Genomic DNA, 10,734 nt, shown 5'->3' with positions numbered 1-10,734 from the left:
GTTATTCTATACTTTTACATTATCTTTCACATTCATAAAATAAATTTTAATTTTTCTTCACATAACTTCCATACACATTCTCATGTATTCTTTTATGTTTGTTTATCACTGGACTAAATTTTCAACTGCTACTTAAAACCATTATGAGTATTGAAAGCTTTTTGGTTGGCCGGTTTCAGCTAGATGCCTTGGTTTTTGGCGCTCACTACAATTATAAACAATAGATTTGATGATGAGGATGGCATGGGATTCTCGACTGTGGTTAGCGAATGTGTGAGCCTCGATGATTTTACTGAATATTCCCAATTTATCAACTGTTCCGGTCTTGAAAGCCTGAAAATCTTACATTGTAATATAAGGAGCTATAAGAAAAATTTTGATGACTACTTAATTTATTTAGATTCTGTTTTTCCCAAATTGGATATAATAATTTTTTCAGAATGTTGGTTGCCCAAGTGTGACGGTGTTGTTGATCTTGCTGGTTTCAATTATTTTAATACAAGCACCTATCGCAACCAGAACGATGGTGTATTGATTTATGTAAATGAGCGAATATCAGCGGTTGCAAGGGAGGTTACTCTTGGAGATGTTTATGGGTTAAGTCTTGATTTTAATTATTGCGGGGTAAATTATAACTTGCTGGGGTTGTATAGAACGTTCGATAGCAGTATTGATAATTTTATTACTGAACTGGATACATATTACAGAAATATTCCACGAAATAGAGGATGCATCTTGATAGGCGACATAAATATAGATTTACTCAAAAATGATGTTGTCACTGATCGATATCTTAACAGTTTGTCAGGAGCCGGTCTTGTCCAATGTATCGATAAGCCAACGAGAGTGTCAGGAACTGGAGGAGCATGTCTGGACCATGCGTTCCTGAGGCATTGTGATATGTCGGCTGTAAATTCAGCTGTTCTCCATACCAGTGTAACCGATCATTATAGTATCACCGTAACTATCACTTCCCCTATGCAGCCAAATATTCAGTCAGGACATGAAGCTAATACCACTAATAATACCTACATTTCAAAATCTCTTCTCAGTAATAATTTAGCAAGTATCGACTGGCAACCCTTCTTTGCCTGTCAGGATACTAACACCTGCGCTCAATTATTTTGTTCCAATATTAGAATATGTACAGAGAAGTCAAAAAAAAATTTAATTACCGGTATACATCCAAATCTAAAAAACTCAAGCCGTGGATCACGTCTGGTCTTGTTGCAGCTATTCGAACTAGGGATAATTTGAGCAAACTAATCAAAAGACAGCCTTTCAATGATGTTCTAAAAAATCAATACCGCACTCACAGAAACCTATTGAGTAACCTATTGAAACAGACAAAAAGAGATTATTACCGATCACAATTTGATGCAAACTATGGCAATCCAAAACTTTTTTGGAATACCGTCAATGAGATAGCAGGCCGTACAAAGAATAAAGAACAGTTCCCCCTACAAAAATTTCTAAATACGAGTACACAGAACCTCTCCTTGAACTCCTATAAGGATGTATCCAATGAATTCAACAATTTCTTCTCTAGTGTAGGCAGGAGGTTGGCTAATGCTATTGTTTCAGGTGATGAACCTTTAATAGATGACTATTTATACAGAAGTCATACTAACTTTGTTTTGAAGCCTGTCACAGAGCAAGTTATCTTGCGACACGTGTCCGGCTTAAGAGGAGGTTCTGCCCCTGGCTATGATAATTTCTCTGCATCCTGTCTTAAATATAACATTCATCTTTTATCAAAACCCCTTCTTCATCTCATTAATCTTAGTCTGTCATGTGGTGTATTCCCTGATCCTTTCAAATTAGCTAAAGTGATACCTCTATTTAAATCTGGAGCATGTAATGATATGAATAACTACCGTCCTATATCCCTTTTGAGTGTTTTCTCTAAAATATTAGAAAAAATTGTGAAAGAACAACTGATGAGCTATCTTCTAGCAAACAATATTCTTAGTAAATCTCAGTATGGGTTTAGGCAAGATAAATCAATAAATGATGCCCTATTTGATATCAATGTAGAGATTAACAATTCTATATCTTCTAGCCAAAAATCCATGATGATCTTCTTAGACTTGAAAAAAGCTTTTGATTCTATAGATAGGAGAAAGCTCTTAAAAAAGTTAGAATACATAGGCATCCAAGGCACATCCTTGTCTTGGTTCAATAGTTTTCTTTCAAACAGGAGGCAATCTGTTTCCATAGCGGGTATAGCTGGTGATGAAGCTGACGTGGATTACGGGGTGATCCAGGGCAGTACTCTGGGTCCCCTGCTTTTCCTCGTCTACATTAACAATATTTCGAGACTTGCCCTGAATGGAAAGATTTTGCTATTTGCCGACGATACCCTGATTTTTCTGAGAGGTGATTCTTGGGAGGAAGTAAAAGATAAAGCAACACATGATCTTGCACAGGTGAAAAAGTGGCTTGACCAGAACACCCTTTCTCTAAATGTAACAAAAACAAAGTTTATGCCAATATCTCTGCGCCCCATTACTGACTACAACCTTGAAGACATCAAAATACATAACTGTGATGATCCGCGAAGCAATGTATGTAACTGTGAGCGTATAGAAAGAGTACACTCATACAAATATCTAGGTATTGTTTTCGACAGTCGTATGAGATGGTCAGAACACATCACCTACTTAAAATGCAGAATTCGTCGGCTAATTTATGCTTTTCGGATGTTGAGTGACATTCTCAATCCAAATGAGATTAAGATGGCCTATTATGCTTATATACAATCAATACTGGCTTTTGGCATCATTGCTTGGGGGGGAGCTTATAAAACGGTTCTCGAACCCGTTGCTGTGGTACAGAGAGAAGTCATAAAGGTAGCCTTCAAGAAATCAAGATTTCATCCGTCAGATTTATTATTTAATGGAACATCTATTCTTACAGTAAGACAAATTTTTATAAAAGTTCTTCTTATTCACATGTACAAACATCAAAACTCAATCTTTTCAGTAGTCTCACACTCTTATAACACCCGTTACTCACAGAATACAACTGTCTCATCCACTTATTTGCACAGAACTTACTCAACTACCAACCCTTCATATATTTCACAAATTCTTTATAGGAACATTTCCAGTAGATTTGCCAACTTGAACTTATTTGAATCTTTGTCTATTGACACATTCAAAAAGAACACACACTGGTTATTATCAGTCCTCGGTCTGGATGAATCAGAGGAACTTATAAACTCATCCTACAGATAGTTTTTTTTTTCATAATCTTTTTATGAGTTTAGTGTCTTGCATCAGACTTAAGGTAAATTTTGCTCATCATTCAATTCATAATTATTTATTAGAATTCAATTAAGGTATCACTCCTATAATAGCTCTACAGTTATTTTTTTCTAATTGAAATCCAACATCGTCGGGGTTTGTGCTTTGTTTCTCATTTCGAGTTTTCCCTGTCCTCCTCTCAATATCTTAGGATACGTCAACATCCTTTTCAAATATAAATTAATGAATTCATATGTAATTTAATAATAAAATTTCATTCTCGTCAGGCTGACTGATGGGGGCTCATCCTTGCTCACAGACCTTAGGTCCATGCAGGGATAAATTCCTTTAAGTACGGCCTGTCAGCTTGCACTATTAGAGGAATAATAAACATTAATGGTAGAATAGAAAGTCTTTATGTTATTATGCTTTATTATTATTATATTTATTATTATGATTATGCTTTGTAAGTAACATTATTGTATTGTAAACATTTTTCTGATAGTGTGGGTGACAGAATTTATTTATATTTGTTGTATTGTTTTTTGGATGAGGAATAAAAGAATTTGAATTTGAATTTGAATTATATTGTTTAGTTCTATGTGGATCTTCTGATTTATTTTTATTGAAAATATCTATTGCACATCGAATTGAATAAATAAAACAATAATTATCTTTATTTTTAAAATTAATACATGCTTTTTTATTTTTTATTTTTTCTGGTAAATCAATATATGATCCTGCATTTAATGAATTGTTTTTATTCAATTTTAAAATTAATTTATCACAACTAACTGATGACCATCCAGATCCTGCATTAGGTTGATGTTGTGATTCTCTTAAAATAGTTTTCTCAAATTGTTTATCAATAAATTCATTTATATCTAATATATGATCTGTTATTACTGGAAAAAATTTTATGGTTTTTTGAATTGTATTATCTGTTGGAGAATTTCTTTCATAAGTGCAACCTAGATTCAATTGACCTTTCATACTTCTATGAATTTTAAATTTTTCTTCAATTATTGATGTTGAATCTTTTCTACAAATTTCTAAATAATTTTTAATATTATTACTTTCAGGAGAAACTTTAAGTATATATTTATTGAATAAATCATTCTTAGAATTTATATTTTTAATATCCACTATATAATTATTTGATGATTCATTTATATTTTTAGCTAATTCTTTTATTAAATATTTCTGTGATTTATTATTTGTTTTAATATTATTTTCTTCAGCTAATTTTTTAATATAATTTATATTTCTTAACCTTAGATATTTGGATATTTTTTAATTTTTTCCAATCTATTAATTAGTTGTTCTCTACTTAAATTATTTAAATTATTAACATCATATTTCTTTCCAATATCTTCAAGTTTTTCAAAATTTAATATTTGATAATTATCTTCATTGATTTTAAAATCCTCTTCAATTTTTAATAATGCTTTTTCATTTAATCTATCATAATCATGAATATGATTCATTTCAGCCCATTTCTTTAATTCTAAGACTTTTTTATATTTTATAGATGAATTAACTTGATGCTTTTTAGATTTTAAATGTCTATTAAAATTAGAATTATTTGTAAAATTAACATCACAAATTTTACAATAGATTTTATTTTGATCACTCATGATTTTCAATTACTATTTATAAGAGAAAAATTCAAGGTATTTGAAAAAATTATTCTGTTATAATTTCTTGATAAATATTCTTTAAAAATGATAAATCTTAAGAATATTATTAGATTAATTGAGTTCATGAATTAGATCCTATTTTTAAGTTAAATAAATTAGATTTATTTAAATTAGATTTAATAAGATCAACCTTATTCATGAATCTTAATTAATTAATAATAATTTATTCATGAATCTTAATTAATGAAAGAATAATATAATTAAAATATTTTAATAAATCAATTTATTAATTTAGATCCTATTTTTAAGTTAAATAAATTAGATTTATTTAAATTAGATTTAATAAGATCAACCTTATTCATGAATCTTAATTAATTAATAATAATAATTTATTCATGAATCTTAATTAATTAAAGAATTATATTATTAAAATATTTTAAGTTAAATAAATTAGATTTATTTAAATTAGATTTAATAAGATCAACCTTATTCATAAATCTTAATTAATTCATAATAAAGTAAGCTAAGATCAAGAATCAAATAGCATTGTTACTATGAGTCTCTGTGGTGTAGTGGATAGCATGTCTGCTTGTCACGCATAAGACTCTGGGTTCAAATCCTGGAATGGACCAAATTTTTTTGATCAATGAAAATTATTTGAAACTTAACATTAAGAATTAAATTCATATTTATAAAATGATCAAGTGGTCTAGTGGTTAGAATGCTTGACTAATAAATGGGAGACTCTGGTTCAAATCCAGATGTCTCCCATTAATTATTGAGGACATAGTAAATGTCGTGAAATTACTGAACTGTTATCCAATGGGCCCAACGGATATCTTAAGTAGGTATTTTCACTAAAAATCTATGAGACTACCTAGGAGTCGTTCCTCATGGGGGTTAAAAAAAATAACCCCCAAAATTCCTTTCATCTCCTATATCATTACTTCATGATCTGTATGCAAAAATTTCATCATTGATGAAATCGTCGTGTGATTATCATGGTGATCACATAAAAGGCCATGCATACAGATCATGAAGTAAGGATAGGAGATGAAAGGAGAATATGATCATATTTTGTTTTTTTTTTATTAAAAAAAACAAAATAATTCAATAAAATGGAGACTTTTGGTCTCCAAGTAAAATTCAATTTTCTTGATTTATTTAATAAATTAAATTGAATGATATTTTCCAATTTTTGTTGAAAAATAAGTCACTCCAAAAAATTTTCTGATACTTAACAGTGATTTTTTTGACTTATTTTTGATTATGAAATTTTGAGTTATTTATGAATAATTCATTGAAAAAATGATATTTTCTCTTAGAATGTAATGAATTTTATCGAAAATTAGTAAAAATGAGTTAATTTTAATGATTTGAAAAAAAGCATATCAGCCGCTCCAAAAGTGCTCTAGCTCTCTCATCATACTATCTACTTGCGTTAGTCGATCGAGGTGATAAAGAGTCTATATCAAAAGCCGGAGAGAAATCAGAGACTTTTCTATGAACCGTATCAACATGGATGGAAACCGGCCTGGTTATTCAATATACAGTTTCACTTTATTCAACTATCTATAACATAATATAACATAACTGACTAGATCATAGATAAAGTGGGAGAGTATATTATTTTGAATAAAAAAATGAATGAGAAGAAGCAAGCTGAGTTAAATAGATTATGTCACCAAGTTGGAGAGTGCTGTCACCTGGTCATATGGGACATATATATGAATCATATATCTATCTCATATTGATCAGGATTTTAGAGTTTTAATTTAGAAAAGTTTATTGAACATTGTTTTTGTCTTTGAACAATTTTTGTCATCGACAGAATTTATTTCATTTGTTGTCAAAATTAATGTAGCTTCTCTTTTGTTTTTAATAACAAACGTGCCGCTTGTGCGACTGATAAAAATATGTATTTGAAATGGCTTCCATGTTTGGCATTGACTGAGTTATATTTAATACCCAAAATTTTACTTTTGGGTGGAGAGTGTGAGAATCGGTGTGTGAGCTCGTTCGTTAGGACTGTGAGTAAGTCCAGCTGTTTTGGTGAAGGGGATAGATTTTGCTCTTGTTTTATAATACAGTTTTCCTGTCGCAGTTCGGGCAGTTTAAAGAGAATTGTATTATTGAATGGGATGGGATCTGAACCCATTTCATTGGATCAGTTATTTTGATTTTTAATTAATAATTAACGCAGCGAAATACCAGTGGATGCCAAAGTGGGATGCTATTTCAAAAAGGTAGGTGACTACTGAGTCATTGTTCTTAAATTTTTCATAACCAATTACTGAGATGCGCACTCAATCAATGTTATTTCAAATAAAATTGAGTGATAATGATTCAATCATTCAATAGATATAGAATAGTGAGAGGCGTAGTCTTTTGGTGAAGTGAGGATAGATCAAACCGCTATCCTTGGAATGAATCGTTAAGATGCGTACAGACTTATGCGCTACGAACACACACATTTCACTTTTCATCATCTGATGCTATGCTCATTTCATCTGTATCTAACTGTTTGTATACAAATACAGATATATAGTGAGGTCCACGTTATAATGGCAGTGTAGGAAGATAGGAGGAGTAAAGGGTTGCCAGATCTCAGCCTTGCCACCCAAACAGCTGATACTGTTATATCTGATGAATTTAACTGTTCATTATTGTTGAAAATAGTTAATCATATTTTATTTGTCAAGAAAATATATTTTTTAAAGGTTCAATAATAAATTTTCATGGTTGAGATTAAATATTTTGTCAATTAGTTAAATTTCTACATTGTTGATAAAGAATGTGGCAACATCGCAATGTGTGAAAGAGATAGCGCCATCTGCTTTGTTGAACGATAGACAAGGATAGCAATACCATTGCAAATCACACACTGCCATTATAACGTGGACCTCACTATAATAAGAATAGCATCAGCTGATGAAAAGTGAAATACCAGTGTTTGTGGCGAATAAGTCTGTAAGCACCTGGGTACCTTTCAACCAAATTCAACCTTAAATCACAGTTTATCTGATCGTCTATAGCACGCACGATATCATGTATTCTATACAATTATTTTACTTCATTCAATTTTCCATTCTTATTGTTTATAAAAATAACTGTCAAATTATTGCCACAGTAGTATTCCTTCAATGTTTTTACTTTTTTTTATATTTTTGTGAAATTAGTTATTTATTTGATGCATTTATTGATATTATACTGTGTCAACTAGATAAATAATGTGAGCAATTCTGTTAACTTCCAGGTTTTTTATAAATAGTAAATACAGTATTGATATTCATAAAAATTTCTCATGCAAAAGTTAGTTAAATTGACAGGATACAGCATAAATTTATTTCAGGGTAAGCACTTATTACCAATTTTGAATGTGAATGAAATATAAACAAATGGTATTAAGTAGTGGACCTATTTTTGTGTTTATCAGTTTGCACAATATAGAACTTGTGATTAACTTCATTGAACATATTCTACACTTTTATGGGGTTACATGGGTTTTATAGTGGGGTGACAGACTGGCATTTCAGAAACTTCCTTTGGGCTCTCCGCTCAAGGTTCAACATTTTTGAAACTAAAATCATCAACGGTTGGTGGGAATAGAATGGGGAACCAAGCATAGGGTCAAGTTTTATTGCATCCAGTTTGCAAACAATCATTTCATATCTGACCAGCCGTCAGGCTCACCATATCCGTCTCTAGCAAGGGGCTCCGCCCCCTGGACCCCCGACTGGATCGTCCGAAAATGAGATCAGCCAGTTCGCTTCGCTCACCTGCATTTTTCATTTGAGCATGCTTCATTCCATCAGAAAGTCAAAGTACTGAGAAAACGCAGATAAGCTGAGAAAAACGTTGGAAAAACGCTGATTTTGGGTGTATCTTTGATAAAATATTAAAGTAACCTCATCACAAAATTTTTAGACCCTAGCTAAACCTATGTACCAAATTTGAACATTTTCTAGTAGATGAAATTAGATACTTTGAGGAAGCTTTTTTGCGCAATTTCCCCCCCTCCCCCCACCCCACCCCCCTGAGTTTGCGCAAATTCCCCCTCCCCCTCTCCCTCCCCCTCTCCTTCTCCCTCTCCCTTTGCTTCTCCCTCTCCCTCTCCCTCTCCCTCTCCTTCTCCCTCTCCCTCCCCATCTCCCTCTCCCTCTCCCTCTCCTTATCTTATCTCCCCTCTCCCAGTGGAGGTGAGGGGGTTGAAAAGAGAGAGATATATCTCTTTCTCTCTCTCTCTCTCCCCTTCCCCTTGCCAAGGTGAGGGAAAAAAAAATTTCCCTTTTTGGAGGAAAAATTCCCTCTCTATACTGACAGATTAAAGTGAATCCATATTTCTACATCTAATGCTATACTGTCAAATTAAAGTGAATGCTAAATGAGGGAAAAAATTCTCTACTGTCAAATTAAAGTGAATCCATATTTCTACATCTAATGCTATACTGACAGATTAAAGTGAATCTGTATAATTTCCCTTTCTCAGTGAGGGGAAAAATAATTTCCCTTTTTGGAGGAAAAATTCCCTCTCTATACTGACAGATTAAAGTGAATCCATATTTCTACATCTCATGCTATACTGACAGATTAAAGTGAATGCTAGATGAGGGAAAAAATTCTCTACTGTCAAATTAAAGTGAATCTGTAATCCCGCCTTCCTATACTGAGTGAATCTGTTACATCTTTATACTGTAAAATTAAATTGATTGCAAATTAATACAATTGGTTTGCTTTCCACCCGACAGTTAAGAAAAATTTCACAAATTTATATTGAAATTTTCTATGTGCTGTACAAACCGCAGGCGTTACTTTTTTGGTAAGTGTGTTCTCCGAGAATATCTATAGTAAATTTAGTATGAACAAGCATTCCAAAAATGGCTATAGATATCCTCAGACCTATATCACTTGGTGTGGACAAATCATCATCATCAATATCGGTACAGTTCTCTTAGGAAAATTCTATTTCCACTGACATTTAGTTCCCACGACCGAGAAAGAAAACTTTTAAGCTTATGCTTGTTTAGCACTAGAGAATACTCATTCGGCAATTTGATAATTTCCTTAAAGTCCCCCTCACTATCAATATCTATAATTTCAAGGTGAATTTCACCATTATCGGGAAATGTTACATTTGTTACTCTAAACCAATCGAAAGGAAAATGGTCAAATCCCCAATTTGCTTGCGGGACTGCATCAATTGAGAATTCATTAAAACTTGTGCAGTCAAAAATATAAGCAGTCATTTTCTCGTCTTATCAGTTCGAACGATTAGAGCCAAATGACTCTGTCTCACACAAGCATCAGACTGGCTTGCACCCAACTTGGGCCCCCTGGCACGTTGCCGCTTTTCCTCTATTGCAAAAGCCATGTGTGTGTGATGAGAGAACTCGGCGAAGCTTGAGTATGTTCCTTTTTAATCCGTCATTCGTATACTGCCAGATGTAAGTGAAACCATATGCCTCTCTGCATTACGAATGACGAGTAAAGGAGAGAATAGAAATCATGCCGTTCTCCACTTTGATCGGGCGTACGCTACTGCCAGTTTAAGTGAATCCATCATCCTCCTCGGTAGCTATGCCTTAGTACATCGCGTGCTACGACGCCCACTTTCCTTTTTGCTATTATCAACAAGGAAGGCAGGCGGCCTTGTGAAGGTCGAGGGGGCGTTGCCTGGCCTTGACTGAGTGTGCGACCGAGTGATGTCAGCTTGTGCTTGTGCGTGCATACATCAAGCTATAAAAACACATTTTAATTTCTTATCACTCAATGCAGCTTGCATAGTGGAGAGTGATTGAGTGAACTTGTCTACACGTACTAGCGGAGAGAAACACATAGGAGGCCTA

The sequence above is a fragment of the Nilaparvata lugens genome, chromosome Y, assembly GCF_014356525.2.
Source record: "Nilaparvata lugens isolate BPH chromosome Y, ASM1435652v1, whole genome shotgun sequence".
Taxonomy (NCBI): domain Eukaryota; kingdom Metazoa; phylum Arthropoda; class Insecta; order Hemiptera; family Delphacidae; genus Nilaparvata; species Nilaparvata lugens.
The sequence above is the reverse complement of the archived record's forward strand: the minus strand, read 5'-3'. Positions refer to the sequence as shown.